This window comes from Peromyscus maniculatus, chromosome 2, assembly GCF_049852395.1.
Source record: "Peromyscus maniculatus bairdii isolate BWxNUB_F1_BW_parent chromosome 2, HU_Pman_BW_mat_3.1, whole genome shotgun sequence".
Classification (NCBI taxonomy): Eukaryota; Metazoa; Chordata; class Mammalia; order Rodentia; family Cricetidae; genus Peromyscus; species Peromyscus maniculatus.
In genome coordinates, this window is record NC_134853.1 from 39,664,405 (window position 1) to 39,681,660 (window position 17,256).

The 17,256-nt window shown below is 41.8% G+C and overlaps 2 long non-coding RNA genes across 2 annotated transcripts in view; one reads left to right on the top strand and one right to left on the bottom strand.

Annotated features, from left to right (window-relative positions):
• Positions 1–2,126: 2,126 nt before the first annotated feature.
• Positions 2,127–12,475, bottom strand: LOC121827550 (uncharacterized). The gene is made up of 4 exons (XR_006069850.2): positions 12,226–12,475; positions 10,908–11,090; positions 5,736–5,876; positions 2,127–2,447 (listed from the first exon to the last, which is right to left on the bottom strand). It is a non-coding gene; the product is annotated as an uncharacterized LOC121827550 (long non-coding RNA).
• Positions 12,476–12,481: 6 nt separating this feature from the next.
• LOC143271817 (uncharacterized) overlaps positions 12,482–17,256 on the top strand; it is a 30,751-nt gene continuing 25,976 nt past the window's right edge. The window contains exon 1 of the long non-coding RNA XR_013049013.1: positions 12,482–13,572. This is a non-coding gene — a long non-coding RNA (uncharacterized LOC143271817). The remainder of the gene's footprint in view (positions 13,573–17,256) is intronic.

Here is a 17,256-nt window from a genome sequence, read left to right on the forward strand (position 1 = left end):
ATGTGAAGTGTGTCCAGATTATCACACGACAACTGCCCTATTCACCTCTAAACTTCATCTTGCAAACTGAAATTCTGTACTTTCTCCATCCTCACTTCCGTTCCCAGGCCCCCAGCTCCTGGTGTCCACCATTTTGTTTCTGCCTTTAGGGATTTGACAATTAGATATAGGTGAAATCATTGCTGTTTATCTTCTTGTACATACGTGTTCCACTCAGGTTCTGTCCTCACATCTCATCCAAATGTCCTTCCATTCTATGTGTGCACCACACTTTGTCTTTCCACTCATCTGCTGTAGACTTGTGGGCCACTACCACCCACCTCCCAAATGTTGTAAGTAGTCTGCTGTAAACGTAGGTGTAAAACACCTCCCCAGACAGAGTTCGATTGTGTAGAGTGTAACTGGTTAGTGAACAGTATCTTCCAGCAGTTCCATTTCTAGCAATTTGACCATCCCACTGCATGATGTTAGGATCCACAGTCAATCGCTTCTCAGCCTTGTGGCTAAGATCAAGTGTAGGATCCACAGTCAAGGCTTCCTATTTCCAGATCTGTTTGGTTGGTTGATTTTGGGGTACTGGCCACTCAAATGATTTGGAGGTGATATTTTATTATGGCTTTTTACATTTCCCTTATTAATTATATCAATTATTTTTCCATTTTCTTGTTGACTTTTTGATTCTTCCTTAGAGAAATTTCTATATAAATCTCCCTCCTCTCCTTCTCCACCACTCCTCCTTTGAGAGGCTCTCACTGTGTAGCCTTGCCTGGCCAAAAGTATCCTATGTAGGTCAGGCTGGCCTTAAACTCAGACTTCTGTTTGCCTGACTCCTGAGACTAAAGGATTATGCCAGCACACCGGTTTACTCTTTCTTTTTCAGACAAAAGTCTCATGGAGCAGGCATGGCCTTGAGCATGTGATCCTCTTGCCTTTGCCACCCAAGAGCTGAGATTGCAGGCATGTGCTTGAAATTAAAACTTATTTTTTTTAAGAAATACTATCTTCACACTGGGCTTGTTGGCACATTCCTATAATCTCTGCACTCAGAGGCAGAGACAAGAGAATCCCAAGTTCGATGTCAACCTGGTTTACATAGTTCTTTCTAAGCCAGCAAGAGTTACAGAGCAAGGCTTTGTCAAAAGGAAGGAAGGAGGGAAGGAAGGAAGGAAAATACAATCCTAAGGACTGTTTTCAGCTGTGCTACTTTCTCTTTAAGATTAAACAAAATTCTCAATTCTATTTTATATCTTGATTCTCATACTTGGAAAATCCTTTACACTCACTGCTAAAATCATTAAGCCAATGTCCTCGATTTAATCTTTAAGGTTTACTAGCCAACATTGAGTCACTGTAATCTTCGAGGTCAGACAGGAAAAGAATTGACGTCGTTAGCAAATACCACTGCGTAAGTGTCTGAGAAAATGGCAGCCGAATGGCACAGTTGTGTAATAAGATGTGATGAGCAACAGCCCTGGCCAGGCAAGCTGGAAGACCCTTACCCCTAAGGATGCCCTGGTGAGGTGTTGAGCAGCTGCGACGCTCTCTCTCTCTGACATACAGCGTCTCAGTGAGTTATCAAGATGTTTCCTCTCTCTGGAAAGCCAGCTCGCCTAGGACAGTGATGATTTGGCACATGCTATGCTCCAGGGACAAATGAAGCAGGGGATGTGTCACACAAAGGGGCTTCCACCACAAGCCCTAGAGCTGGTCTGCAGCTAAAAACAGAGTCACATAAAAATAAACCTTCAACTTCTTACCCCAAACAATTAAGATGGTTTCCAGAAAATGATACAATCTAAACAGCCTTGAACTTAGCTGGCTCCCTTCTCCAGCTTTTACTTTAAAAAAAAAAAAAAAAAAAAAGGAAAACTAAAAAGTGATTCACTGGCCCAGTTGGTTTACATCACTAAACTGTAACACAGCTCAAAAGTGACCTACAATACAGGCACTGCAGTAGTGTTACATTTGAAAGAAACAAAGTTACTATTATCTATTAACTTAGTATCCTAAATTAATGTAAATATTTCCATGGCAGAAATTAATGCCAACTTCCAGCTCAACTTCTTTTCCCCAGACAGAGTCTCTGTATGGAGCCTAGGCTGGCCTAGAACTAATAATTTGCCTCAGCCTCCTAAGAGAAAACTTACTACATGCATGTACTGCTGTACCTGGTTTGCAACCCAGGAATTTTCCTTTTTTATTAAATGATTTTTTTTTATTTTTGAGATTATAGTATAGTTGTATCATTTCCTCTTCCACATGACCCTTCATTCACAGGCTGGAACTCCACCTACCCTGCACTCATTGGCTCTGCTAGAAGACTGACATGTCCAGGTGAAGAGAGGCTGAGATCTGAGAAGGGGAACACAGTGAGGTCACCTGGAAATGCAGGAAAACAGGAAGGAGACACCCCCAGTCCACATCTTGCTTAAAATAACTGTTCTCATCTGTGTGGAGAAAATGTTAAAACTATCACATTCCTGAAAAATAGGCAAAAAAATTTTAAATCTACACAGAGTTGATAAGCAAGGCTGTGTTTTAGGAATAGATTCTCTACAGATATAATCAAGTTGAGATGAAGTCATGTGGGATTGGAATGGGTCCAAATCCAACATGAATGGTACCCTTGAAAGAACAGAGAGGTTGGGACATAGACACACAAACAAATACACACAATTGAATTTAACAGCAAAACCATGCCTCTCAACTTGCTGTGTCTAGATGTTAGTATGTAAAGTATATACTGTCCATTAACTTTTATTTTGTTTTGTTTTTTGTTTTTTTTGTTTTTGAAGACAGGGTTTCCATGTGTAGTTCTGGCTGTCCTGAAACTCACTCTGTAGACCAGAATGGTCAAACCCAGAGATGTGCCTGCCTCTGTCTCCAAAAGGCATGAGCCACCATGCCCTGCTTCATTTACAAGTTTTGATAAATCAGATTTTAAAAATATGAAACTTAATTAACCAGGAAATAATTCAGATAAGTTTCAAAATGCCAGATGCCTACACTTTCCATTCTTTTCCCTTACCTTGTTTTTAATTGTACATTTAAACTTAATTGCACTGTTTATTGGTTATGATTTCTGCTTTTAGAGACAATAAAAATTTTCCATACACATCCTTCATCTCCAGAGTCCCTCCACAGATTTTTGCTATTGTTTAAGCTCATTAAGAGATAGGTTGATCTCTCAGAATAACTAGAGTTTGTTTCACTTATTCCTTATTCCTACTAAAATTTGCTTTTCATTTTCCAGAATTACATGTTCATGTCACGTATGCCTTTGGTTTGTATGACAGGATGTTGTCAGGACTGGGTGGTAGGCTAATGGGAGATGCCTGGGTCAGTACAGCGCCTCCAATGGGACAGCACCTTCCATTCACTGGGCATCAGCAGCCTCATCTCCAAGAGTGAGCATGTGGACACTGTCCCCTCCTAGGGTGACTCACCGAAAAGATGTAAGAACATCCAGACAGCTGAGACTAGCCTCTGACTCTGGGTAAGTTCTCAAAATAGCATTATTTAGGGCAGTGGTCTCAACCTTCCTAATGCTGTGTCCCTTTAATACAATTCATCATGGTGTTATGACCCCAAACCATAAAACTATTTTCATTGATACCTCATAACTGTAATTTTTCTACTGTTGTGAACTATAATGTAAATATTTTTGGAGATAAAGGTTTGCCAAGGGGGTCATGCCACAGGTTGAGAACCACTGACCTAGGGTGATGACATCTACAACGATAGTGGCATGTGGCATGATAGATGGAGAACACCCATCTTTGATATATTTCATACTTTTGGCTACAGAATCTATGTACTTAACACTTGTATTACCAAATACCTATTTTTCTATGAACAAATGGCCTCTGATTTATGCTTCAACTTAAATCTTTTCAATTTTACAGTCATAGAAAAGCAGTCCATGTTCTACAAAAATGGTACTTTAAATTTTTGATTGTTTTATTTTATGTCTTGTTTTTTGAGACATGGTCTCATTATATGGCCCAAGCCAGCCTTGAACTCAAAATACACATGCCTCAGCCTCCAAGGCCTGGAATGACAGGCATGAGCCACCATGTAATAACTATGTAGTTATCCCTCTAGGACTGCATGGCAGAATTAGGCTGGGCTTCCAGTGAGCTGCACAACCAGAAGGTGAAGCAATCAGAAGTCTGGTCCAGGAGGCAGGTATGATGCTTGGGCACAGCCCCACTGTCATTCACCAGCATTTGTATGGAGGGTTTTTTTTTTTTTAAATAATTTTTAAGAGTGTCATTGGGTTGAAAACTAAAGCTAGCTGTGCTTGATTTTATGCCTCATACTTGATGATGTATCATAACTTCCTCATTGTTCTTTAGAGGAGACATTAAATGTCTTAGATATTACTGTAATTTCTGGCTTTTATATGTGATACAATTTGATTCTCCAAGCTTTATCTTTAGATTTATTCTCTCTCTCCAAAACTCCAAATTTTGGGGGTTTGGGTGTTTTGGTTTTTAGTTTGGGTTTTTTATTATTATTATTCATATGGGATTTCCACCATGTTGCTTAAACTACTGGGCTGAAGCAGTCCTCCTATTACTCAGCCTAAGCAGCTAGGACCACAGTTGTGGTGAAGCACCAGCCCTCCTTCCAGGTCTTACCTCAAGCCATGTCTCAGTGTCTGTTCTATTTCTAGCTGTCTAAGCATCATGACATGAATATCTTGGCAATATATCAGATTTAACAATCCCAAATCCAAACTTATTTTCCTCTTCCCACACCACCATGAATTTCTTCTTATTTCTGTTCCTTTATTTTCTATCCACTTTTTCAAAAGAGAATGTTCCTCAACAGGACCCTCTTCAGCATCCTCCAAATCCTGTCAACTCTGGCAAGAAGCCATATCCTCAGTCAGTCCTCTCTGTCTAGCCACTATATGTTACCCTTGTTCAGGCCAACATGTTCCTCCAAACCCAGAATATTACAATACTGCAAGACTGGTTATTCTGCACAGTAGACCAGACCTTGAAAACTGAAGCCCACAGACCAGCTCAGTCATCTTCTGACTGTTGAATTGCCCACAAGCTAAGACTCCTTCTTTCATAGATGATTGAAAATAATTGAAGTGTGGATCTATTTAGTCTTATCAATAAAAACCAGGAGTCAAATATCAGGTTAATTGCTGTGGGATGTTCTGTATGTCCTGTGGGAGCCCTTCTTGGGTTCTTTGTGGCGTTACCCAGCAGGTCCGCATAGAGGATGATTAGGACCATGGGCCTGAGTGCAGGTGTCTGAGATGGTCTGCACTTGGCTGTGCTGGGGGATGGTCTGTATGTCAAGTTGTTCTGATTGATCAATAAATAAAACCTGATCGGCTGTGGCTAGGCAGGAAGGATAGGCGGGACTAACAGAGAGGAGAAATAAAAGGACAGGAAGGCAGAAGGACTGGCTGCAGCCGCCGCCATGACCAGCAGCATGTGAAGATGCCGGTGGGCCACCAGCCACGTGGCAAGGTATAGATTTATGGAAATGGACTAATTTAAGCTATAAGCACAGTTAGCAAGAAGCCTGCCACGGCCATACAGTTTGTAAGCAATATAAGTCTCTGTGTTTACTTGGTTGGGTCTGAGCGGCTGTGGGACTGGCGGGTGACAGAGATTTGTCCTGACTGTGGGCAAGGCAGGAAAACTCTAGCAACAGTTAATAACCTGAAAGACAGAGAAGCAGAGCAACAGCCATAAAAGACTTCTTACCTCTACAAATCCTCAGACCAAATGGGGCCTGAGATCTTGTCTCCACCTCCCAATTGTGCTGGTATTAAAGGCGTACACCTCTCAAGTGCTGGGATCAGAGACATGTTAAGAGATTCTTGAGTCCCATATCAAAAAAGCCCTCTGGTGTGGGACAGAGAAAAACCAATATTTTTATTTAAACCACGTTGATTATAAATGCAATGTCTTTCTAAAGAATAAAAAAGGATATGATACAGATATGATAGGATGAAAGGGTAGATTATTGAATCTGCTTTTAAAGAACAACTTGTTTAGAAATGTTTTACACTGCTATAGATTTTAGTTTATTGATACAAATTTGAAGTTAAATTTGTTATACTGTATGTATATTTCTACTCTTGTTTAAGGTATTATGTTTGCACAGCTCATTTAAAATTGTAATGGATAATTAAAAAATAGATTAATAATTAGTCATCTATGATAATCATACTTGTAGTCATGTTAAGTTTTTTAGGTATACATAGATATAATTCAATTAGGTAGGTAATCTTCAAATACTTCAAAGACCTACAGATTATAGCATTTAAAATGTTTTGAAAAGTTAGACTTTCTGGACAATGAGACATGTCTGCTCCTGGCAGCACTGATTTACTTCAGAGAGGAGGATGGGCATCGAAGACACTCTATGTGGAGTTTATCTTATTCTTGGAAAAAATAGCCATTTGGGCAAGAAACTGTTCTTGCCTGGACTGCTTGATCAACTGAACATGCAGGACCCATAGGAAGGTGACCACTGAACTTTGCTTGGTGAAATGGTCCTTCAGGTTCCTGCTTCACAGAGGAAACTGCCAGACATTCTAGAGGACACAGAGAGAAGTAACTGAGAGACTCTAGGCCTGTGGGCTAAAGACAGATGCCCCAACTTTACAAAGAAACATTAGGTGACTGTCCAGGCTGCCAGCTGTCTCTATCTACTCTTGTGAGACTCCCGAAAGTTGCTTGTGTCCTTCTCCCATTTCTCAGGTAATATTATATCCTTCTGAGGTCTTTGATGTAGTTGAAGACTAGAGTTATAATTTCCTCAGTTGTGATAAAAGATAAGTTAGATATAAAACCTTAGACTCACAAATATAAGATAGATAGGATATCTTCTTTAATATTGTAACTATAATTCTTGCTTGATAATTGTTTTGCTACATGTAATTTTACTATGTTAAAGTCAAAACCTTCCTTTTTGAAAAAAAAGAAAAAGGGGAAGTGCTGTGGATGATTGATTGATAAATAAAACACTGATTGGCCAGTAGCCAGGCAGGAAGTATAGGTGGGACTATCAGAGAGGAGAATTGAGAGAACAGGAAGGTGGAGAGGAGAATGCCAGCCTGCTGTCCAGGGAGCATCATATAAAGACAGCAGGTAAAGCTAGGGTTTTCCTATCTGGTCAGGACAAATCTCTCTTACCTGCCAGTCCCACAGCTGCTCAGACCCAACCAAGTAAACACACAGAGACTTATATTACTTATAAATTGTATGGCCATGTCAGGCTTCTAGCTAATTTTTATATCTTAAATTAACCCATTTTTATTAAACTATAAGTTGCCACGTGGCTCGTGGCTTACCAGTATCTTAACATCTTCTCATGGCGGTGGCTGGCAGCGTCTCTCTGCCTCAGCCTTCCACTTCCCAAAATTCTCTTCTCTCCTTGTCCCACCTATACTTCCTGTCTGGCTACTGGCCAATCAGTGTTTTATTTATTAACCAATCAGAGCAACACATTTAACATATAGAACATCCCACAGCATGTGGCAACATATAGATTAACAGAAATGGGCTGAGTATAAGAGTAAGAGCTGGACAATGGTAGGCCTGATCTAATGGCCGAGCAGTTTAAATAATGTTTAAATATGTTAAAACATGTTAAAATGTTTATTTTATAAGTGGGCTACGAGACTGCCAGGACTTGGTAGGACCTGGAGAGAAAAACTCTGGCTACAAGCATGAGCCACCACTGCCTTGCCTCTGTGGTTAACTAGTCGCTAGCTCCACCCTCTGATCTCCAGGCACGCTTTATTTGTCAGAACACAAACAAAACATCACACAACAAACAATCTAAAGAATTCTGTGAAAACTCAAAATTATGTGACCTCAAAATTTCAGCATACTGGAGCTGGAGAGGTGGCAGATCTAGTAAAGTACATTCTACACAAACATAAGGACCTGAGTTCTGATCCCCAGCACCCACATAAAAAGGTAGGCATATTAGTGATCCCCTGCAATCCTAACAAGAGGATTCTTGGGGTTCTCTAGCTAGCCACTGCAGCCAAATCAGTGAGCTTCAGGTACAATGAGAGATTTTTGTCTCAAAAAATAAGATAAAGAGCAAGTGAACACCAACAATGAAGAACAACATTAAATACCAACCTCTGGCCTCCTCATACACAGACAAATGTGAAAACACATACACACATACAGAGAGAGAGAGAGAGAGAGAGAGAGAGAGAGAGAGAGAGAGAGAGAGAAAGAGAGAGAGAGAGAGAGAATTCAGCTCCCATAAAGTCTTAGTATGGACAGCCATTCTGATTTCTCTATTCTGTACTGCCACTTTCAACCACAAGGGCAGAGTGGAACAGATGTAAGAAGACATGGCCAGACCTGGTGGCACACACCTTTAGTCCCAGCACAGGGAAGCAGAGACAGACAGATCTCTGTGAGTTTGAGACCAGCCTGGACTACATAGTAAGTTCCAGAATAGCCAGGGCTACACAGAGATACCCTGTCTCAAAAAAAAAAAAAAAAAGAAAAAAAGAAAAAAGAAAAGAAAAAAGAAAAGAAAAGAAATCAGAAAGAGAAAGAAACACATAACCCCTAAAGTCTGAAAGAGTAATTATCTGGCCCTTTCTATACACATGTGTGCCTCCTTCCCAAATCATAGCTGTGCTTTCTTGCCCTTCTCAAAAACAACTAGAACCCACACCACACGTGTCTAAAACAGAAGTTGGGGCCCACTTTTTGTGACACAATGTGACAACATTGTATTCTTTTTGTTTGTTTGATTGGTTGGTTTTTTGGGGTTTTATATTTGTTTATTTTTTGAGACAAGGTTTCTAGCTTTGGCTGTCCTGGAACTTGTTCTGTATACCAGGCTGGCCTCAAACTTATAGAGATTCCTCTGCCTCTGCTTCCTAGTGCTGGGATTAAAGGTGTGGGCCACCACCACTGGGCAGCATTGTAGTCTTAAGGGGATGCAGTAAGCAGAAAATCCAAGTGTAGGCAGCTTAGACCATGAAACATCATGGTTCTTCCATGGCAGGACCTTGGAGAGTTTACATTCTAAGCTTTGACTCTTTCTAGGCACAGAAGTCATCTTCAGAAGAACCCTCCAGAATTCTCCAGTAGCCCCTTCATGCTTGTGGTTTGAGCAGGGCAGTTGCCCTTATGGTTAACCAGCAGTCTTTGTAGTCTTGCAACAGATGGGAAAAATCTACTCATATTAGTCAAACATTTAATGTTTCACTTTAGCTTCACGAGTGCATTTGTAAACATTTAGACATCAGTGATAAGTAAGTACGAGCCATCCATACCCTGGTAGGATAAGATTACTTACTATTTGATGTGATGAGCACTTGTTTCTACCCAAGGAGAACAATCTCAACCTTCCTCCTTGCAACAAGCCCACACTACTTGAGTGTTCTATGTCTGATCTTGTGTCTGCACAACTCCATTTCCCTAGGTATAAGATTTGAGCCTGGGTCCTAGTTAGTTGTGTCTTATCTTGACACACATAGGAAGAAGGAACCCCAGCTGAAAAATTGCCTTGATCAGACTGGCCTGTGAACATGTCTGTGGGCTGTTTTCTTGGTGATTGACAGACTGATATGAAAGGGCCCAGACCACTGTGGGAAGTACCATCCCTGGGAAGTGGTCCTGGGTTGTATAAAGAAGGTTGCTGAACAAGCCCGGTGGAGCCAGTAAGCACTGTTCCTCCATGATTGTTGCTACAGTTCTTGTCTCCATGTTCCTGCCTTGAGTTCCTGCTTTGGCTTTTGGCTTCCATTAATGATGGACTGTGATGTGGAAGTATGAGCCAAATAACCCTCCACCAAAGTTTATTTGGTCAGTGTTTTATCACAGCAACAGAGAAGCAAACATACCTTTCAACAATCGAGTGAAGCCAGGATCTTTTCACCCTCTAGGTAAAAAGTTCACAGACCTTAGTTATTCTTTGCAAATCTGATGGGGAGTGATGTGAAAGGATCTGTATGCCCTGCATCTGAGAAGCTCCTGACCATCCTTTGTAGACAAGGAGATCACAGAACATCTGTACACCTTGCATCTGAGAAGCTCCTGACCAACCATTGTAGACAGGGGGCTCACAGAACACTAAGTTTGGCATTTCCACAAGTCCCCTGTTTCTGCTCCACCAGTACTGAGGCTACATATGTACAACACACACCCAGGCTTTATGTGGATGCTGCGATTTCAGACTCAGGTTCTCATATTTGTAAAGCAAGTACTCTGCCCACTTCAGCCCCAAGTTCCTAAGGTTTTGTACAAAAGGCAACAAATGGAAGAATCCATTATTAACAGGGAAGAAAGGCAGGGTCACCTTGGATTTTAGGAAGTCCCTGGGAGAACAAAGAGAGGTGAGTTCAATTCATGAGGAAAATTTAACTCCAGAGCTTGGACATCTCCTGGAAAATGCCCTTTTACATAGTCAGAGCTAAAGAAACTAAAGAAATCTTAAATTTCTTTTACATAAGACATATTTGTATGATTCTTAATTCCACCTGTCTGACTTACTTAGGAACCAAAAATATATAAAATGTATTTTGCAAATACTTTTCAGCGCCTATGGTATTCTGGAAGAGAAATTCCCATCTTGGCTCTGCTATTTACAAGCTGGGGAGTCAAGCATAAACTTGACTTCCCTGTACCTCTTTTCACCATAAAATAGAGAGACCTAAATTGTGACAGCTGGGTGAGAACATACATGTACTAAAAGAGCAAGCCCCTGACCGCCACCCAGGTTGTCATGCCCCTCACCTGACCAGTGATGGGGACTCTTCCTGACACAGCAGCTCCTACAAAGCACATTTTAGGCCCAACAGCCACTGTAACAGGATGAATGAGTCTGTAGAGCCCATAGCTGAGCAAAAGTCTACTTAATGATACAGGCATTTCAATTAGCAATTATACCTTAATTGACCCTTTCATAAGTGATGACTATCCAATGCTTAGGCTTCTGGAGATCATGCATGGAAGGCATTTTCAGGAGCAGAATGACTGCTTTCTTCTCGCTCCTTCTAACTTCACAGGAAGAAGAAAAGATGATCCAATCTTAGGGCCTCACTGTCTATTCCAGGGGTCCTTGGTGGTGTCCTAAAGGTTGGAGTGTGATTCACAGTTTGGACATCACTAAGAATATGCCATAAGCAATAAGGATTGCAACAGTGAGGTGAAATGCATTCCATCAGCTACTATCCAAAGTCATAAAATAAGCTGACATTACAAGAAAACTCTTGGGAATTTTAAGCAGCTGTAAATCTCATTATTGTTATTATTAAATATGAGTCTTTGCCTTTAGCTATAATTTGTGGCCATTATCCACATGCACACATGTATTCTCATTGTTCCTGTAAGGAATAAATATATATTCTATACTTTTTTACATTATTTATTTGACAGTACAGTTTGCATATCACCCTAGAAAATAACTGCAAAATAAATGATCTTGTAAAATTTAAAATACTTGATATTGATACTGGACTCAGGCTTATACTATGAGGCTTTTAATAAGCCTTTTCTCCCTGGTAGATAAAATTCTTTGGAGAAGGCTTCAATGTGTTCTCCAGTAAGATAAGTACATTTCCCCTGTGATATAAGAAGAGGGGGTTGGGAATTTAGCTCAGTAGTAGAGCACTTGCCTAGCAAGCTCAAGGCCCTAGGTTCAGTCCTCAGCTCCGGAAGGAAAAAAAAAAAAAGCAAGTGAGGGCAAGCATGTAGAACAATTAAACATTCATATTGCTGGGGCGGTGGTGGCACACGCCTTTAATCCCAGCACTCAGGAGGCAGAGCCATGCGGATCTCTGTGAGTTCGAGGCTAGCCTGGTCTACAGAGTGAGATCCAGGACAGGCTCCAAAACTACACAGAGAAACCCTGTCTCGAAAAAACAAAAAACAAACAAACAACAACAAAAAAATAAATAAATAAGAGTAAGACTCAACTAATACAGTCAGTGGTTTGGCCTGGAGTCTCATCATAAGCTTGGAGAAACTGGGAAGCATACTGAAGCTGACCTGCCTTGAGGCCACAGTGTACTCCCCATTTTAATACAACCAGGAAAAGCTTTGCTATGCTTTGCATGGCCAAACCACTGAAGCTTTAGATGATGAATGTGTTGCTTATTAACAAGGCTGTGCTCATTTGTGTAGGTAGAAGTCACTGAAGCTCTCTTCATTTTAAACACTGTGACCTACTAACAAGGAATGTAAAAAAGACTAAGACTGTGCTCACAAATGCAGCACTTCATCAAGCAGAGCCATCCAGAGTCATCAGAAGTGCGAAGATGTGAAGTCATGGGGGGTGACAGGCAGGTCCAATAATCAAACACATCCGTGTGCATGCACAGACGGAACAAGTGGAGAGGCAGCTGGAGTGCCTGGAGAGCCAGGGTGCAAAGCTGTCCTTTTCAATGGGTATTATGTCCTATCGAGGCCATTGTTTGATGGAGCCCAGACCTAACAATGCCCCATTGTGGCAGATACAAGTGAGAGTTCCAGGCCTCTCCCTTCGTTTTCAGCCTTCAGAGTTCAGCCATCCTCCTGTGGATTGCTCTGCGCACACACCATGTCTGGGCTGCCACCGCACACCACAGATGCCTTGACCAGGTTTGGAGACATTTAAATCTCTGTCCCTGCTCTGATTTTGATAAAATATAAAGACTACTGAGCCTGTTTACAGAAAGCTGACACGGGAAAAACAGACTGTGACGCTGCCTCCTGGAGCCTGCTGCCTTCCTGCAAAGCCACTTTGGAGCTACAAAGACATACAATGAACAGAAGACACTCAGAGGGTTTTGCACAGATCTGTGATGGTGTGAAACCTCCATTTAAAAGGAACTTTAATGCTATTTTCAATTACTTGTAAGAGGTTAGTTCTGCTTAGCTAAGCCAGAAGTGGATAGTAATCACTGCATGGATTTTTTTTTTTTTAATGCTTTGTGACTCTGCATGTCATCTTTGAGCAGGAGACCTGCTAATCTCTGCATCGTTCCAGGATTTATTATCTGTGCGGCTCAGTGAGCACCACTGAATGGATTTTAAATTCTTGGCCTAAAATACCAAACCCTGTAAGCATGCAGCTACAGCTGTGCTTCGTGATTTCCGAGTAGTGTGACATCTTTGTACTTGCACTGTCTGTAAAAGAATGGTAAGAGGCTTACTGCAAATAGCCAAGGAGGCACTGGGTAGCAGTTGCCTGGAAATCTACTCCCCATGATGTGGCACTTACTACCTGAAGCAGGTGATTGTGCCCAGCTGTCACCAAGCTCTTGGACAGTCCCTGTTGACAGTGTCGTCAGAGATGTTTCTCGGGGCTGCCTGAATGTGCTATGTTCTTTGCCTTTTCCTCCTCTCTGGGGTGGAGGATCTTGATGTAGATGACTCTCCTCATGACCCACAGTGAGAATGCCTGCCTGACAGAACACTGGGTGTGAGAGGATGCCTTGCATCCCTTAATGTGGTCCCTTGAAAAGGAGAAATTACCCTGGCATCCCGTTCCCTCCGCTGTCCTGCAGCTGGACGCTCAGCTGTCCTGTGCATCTCTTTGGGATTTGCTAAGAAGCAAAGAGACTGATCACAGGTGAGAGAAAGTCATCTGTGTTTGTGTTGAACATTATGGAGAGATGGATTGCTTGCACGCATGCCCTAGGCCTCCCAGGACCTGCTGGGGCAGGTACACTTCTCCCTCGGCTCTGCACACTTGCTCCACACGGTGCTCTGCACACTTGCATCACCTGTGTTCTGCCCTCACTGGGCCATCCCCAGTGTCTTTGTGACTAAGAGCTTCTGCCCAGCACGGGACGCATTAAGTCCAAGCTCTGAGGTAAAAGGTGAACATTAGCAAGGGAAGTGGAGAAGTGCTGAGGAGAAAGTCACAATGAACATTTTCTATCAAAACCTAATTTTGGATAACAAGACTGCGGCCTTTTCTGAAATGTATTAAGAATTTCACAATACAAAATGTCTTATTTTTATGTGTACATCTATGTTGTGCATTTTTTAAAGTCCTTAGGTTGCAAATCTTGATCTATACCAAGCTCTTGATTCATTAAAGTGTCATACTCATTCCTGGAAAAAAACAGAAATACATTTACTGTTTCTGACCACATGTCACATGGCACTTTCCTCATGACACAGTAGAGAAAAATAGAGTCATGGTCCTTCCCTGTGTCTTCATCAAGACTGTGAAGCAGAGTCTGGACTGGGTGATCGCTTCTGTTTCAGTAGTCATTTCTTTCCCTCTAGAGCTTTTCTCTCCTTCCATGTTAACTCCCTCTTCCTCCAACCTTTCGGGGTTTTTATGATTAGCTCACCCTGAGACCTCATAGATTCCCCTATCATACCAAGAGTTTCTCTGAACTCAAGTCAAATCAGCAAACACTGGAAGTGAGTCCCAAGGCAGAATCTGTGCTCGACTCTAGGAATACACAGTACATGAGTCCCTGTCTCTTAAGGGTCTTTCAGTCTCGAGAGTGAAGAAGAATTTTAATAAAGTGAAGTCAGTGCTGAGCAAGGCATATGCTAGGGAGGGAGGAGCAGGGAGAGGGCAAGAGAGAACTGAGCACTCAGCTAGATGAGGGTGCTTGACAGCACATGGGTACCCAGTGGGTGCTGGGACTGTGGGCAGCCCTTGCCTGCTCTCTAAACATTCACATCAAACAGATTTCATTCTGCCTGAGGTGAGAGACCAGTGGCCTGGGCTTCCATTAACCTTCTCACAATAGGGCAGATTAAGTCCTCTCTTTAAACAATGTGCTGTCAATCACTCTATCAGATGTAATTACCTTTTCTAATCTTACAGTGACTTCCTTGCAGGTGCTGGGGAAGCAGGTTAAGAATGTTCCCCAGCTTATCTGGGTATATTCTGCTCAGTGGAAGGTTGCAGGAGTAAACTTTATTAGGCATTGTCCTGGCTCATCAGGTGGCGACACTGTCAGAGGTCAGCTAATCAAAGTCCATCTGTGAATTGTGACATGACTCTGCCTTCAGTCTCTCTTCATGAGCCGCCTGAGACTGACCACCTAAAAGGCACTTGGTGAAATGTGGGCTGGGATGAGCCCGGTTTGCTCACTGTGGTCACATGAGCCATAGTCACCTTGAAGAAACACTAATTACACGTGACAGTGAAGCCGGGATGATTTATAAGTCAAGAGGCTGGCAGCAAAATGTTGTAATTCAATAAAAGCCTACCCTAGTCTGACCCTGTGTTCTAAAGCCAGAGCTGGGAAGTGACCCAGTGGGACAGGCCTGGCTGTCATCTAGCATTTCCTGTTGTAAGGAGATTAAGGAGAAGAAAACTTCAAGTGGAACATTCTGCTATACATAGAGCATAAATCCTCAATACATTTTTAGTTATTTTTATTTTTAATGACATTTATATATGTGCATATGGATGCTATATATACACATATACATGCATGTGAATGTATATGCATATACACACATACACACATGCACATACTCATACACATACAGGCACACATACACACCCATGCACACATGCACACACACAAATGCACAGAGCTCAGAGGACAGCTTACTTAGAGGTGCTTCTTTCCTTCCACCATGTGCTCCTGTAATTTGAACTCAGACCATCAGTCTTGCTGAAAAGCACTTTGGCTTTGAGCCCCCTCATCAGATCCTAAATATCTTTATCATCAAATTTTCTCTCAGTAAATTTATCTTCCCCACCCACTCTGTTGCTAAGAATAGGACCCAGGATTTTCACAATGCTTAGCAAGCAGTCTACCACCCCTCCAGCCAAATTTATCTCAATTTATGAATCTTTTGTGTCATTCAGCTCTGAGCTTACTATTCATTCAACCCTGTTTAATTACAAGAGATTTCAACCTTTTACCAAGTTATTAGACCTTAAAATTCTGAAGGTCAGGGCTTCTCTTTTCAAGAAGGACCTTGAGTACTTCTTTAGGTAAATTCCATCAACTCACAGGTCTGCTCTTTAGAAACAGCCATCCAGCACTTCCCAACACACTGATCTCTAGCCTTAAAACACACATGTGTCACTCTCACTTTAACCAAAACTTACAACCAATTTCTGTGCAGGATACCAGCTAAGATGGGAAATAGAAAAATATCTTTATGAAAAAGTTCTGGATTTTTCTCACTTTTTTTCTTTTTATATGATAAATGTTTTTGGTATCCACTGTGAGATTAAAAAAAGCTAAATTAGCACCTAGCTGTGTGTGAGCAGAGATATCACGCCCAATGCAACTAGAAAGTTCAGTGTTAGGAGAAAACATACACCTGGAAATGTAAGCACTGCTCTATACTCACCCAGCTCTGTGGCCTAACAACCCTCCAAGACACATGATGCATGCTGGGGGTGGGGCGGTGGGGAAGCACAGAACCAGTGTGACATCAGGACATAATGTTGGACTTGGATGGAGTTGTCTCCTCCTTGTGTCATATTTAGTTATAGGAAATGTTCAGTTTAATGTCTCTCTAAAGGAAATGCCACTGTTAACACAAAAGATTAAGACTTCGAGGAAAAAGTCCCAGCCATCTTTTCAAAATAAGTTAATGTTTACTAAATGCTTACTAAGATCTGAGCAAGGACTTCACAGGAGTCCCTCAGCACTCAACACATCTGAGATAACTAGGTGCTACTATTGTATCTATTTCTAGATGAAGAATATGGGTTAGATTGGTTAGAAATTCACTTAGGGTCACACACTGCTAACAGTGGAGCTTGAAGACTCATTATTAATCCATAACATCTACAAGTCACAGTTGTTTGAATTGCCTCTTGTGTTGTGAGCAGCTGGATCTGTGCAACACAGGGTTGGGACTGTAACACACTTGGCAGTTCAGTAAGTCATCTTTATAAAAGTGTGAGGGGGAAGGGAGCAGAAGAAGGGCCCTCCTCGTGGGAAAGGCTTTGCCATACACAGGCGGAGCATGAGCTCTTTTGTAGATGTCCTTTCCAGAAGTAACAGTATTTGTTCTTGAGCAAAACAGAAAAACAAAATGGCAAGGATGTTTGTGAGTAGGAAGGTGTGAAAGACACAAAATGTGGAAGGCAGTGATCAGTGTCACACTGTGTGCACTAATCAACTGAGCCCCTGCTGCACAGAATGTGTGACCCAAGCCATTATCTCTGGGAGTGAGCGTTGTGATTGGCCGTTCCCAACAGCGTTTTGCCATGCAGCTTACTCTACCCATCCTGCTCCATTAAGCAAATAAACCCAACGTTCAAAAGACCCAGCCTCTTAATCCAGGACCTGGGTTTGTTTGTTTGTTTGCT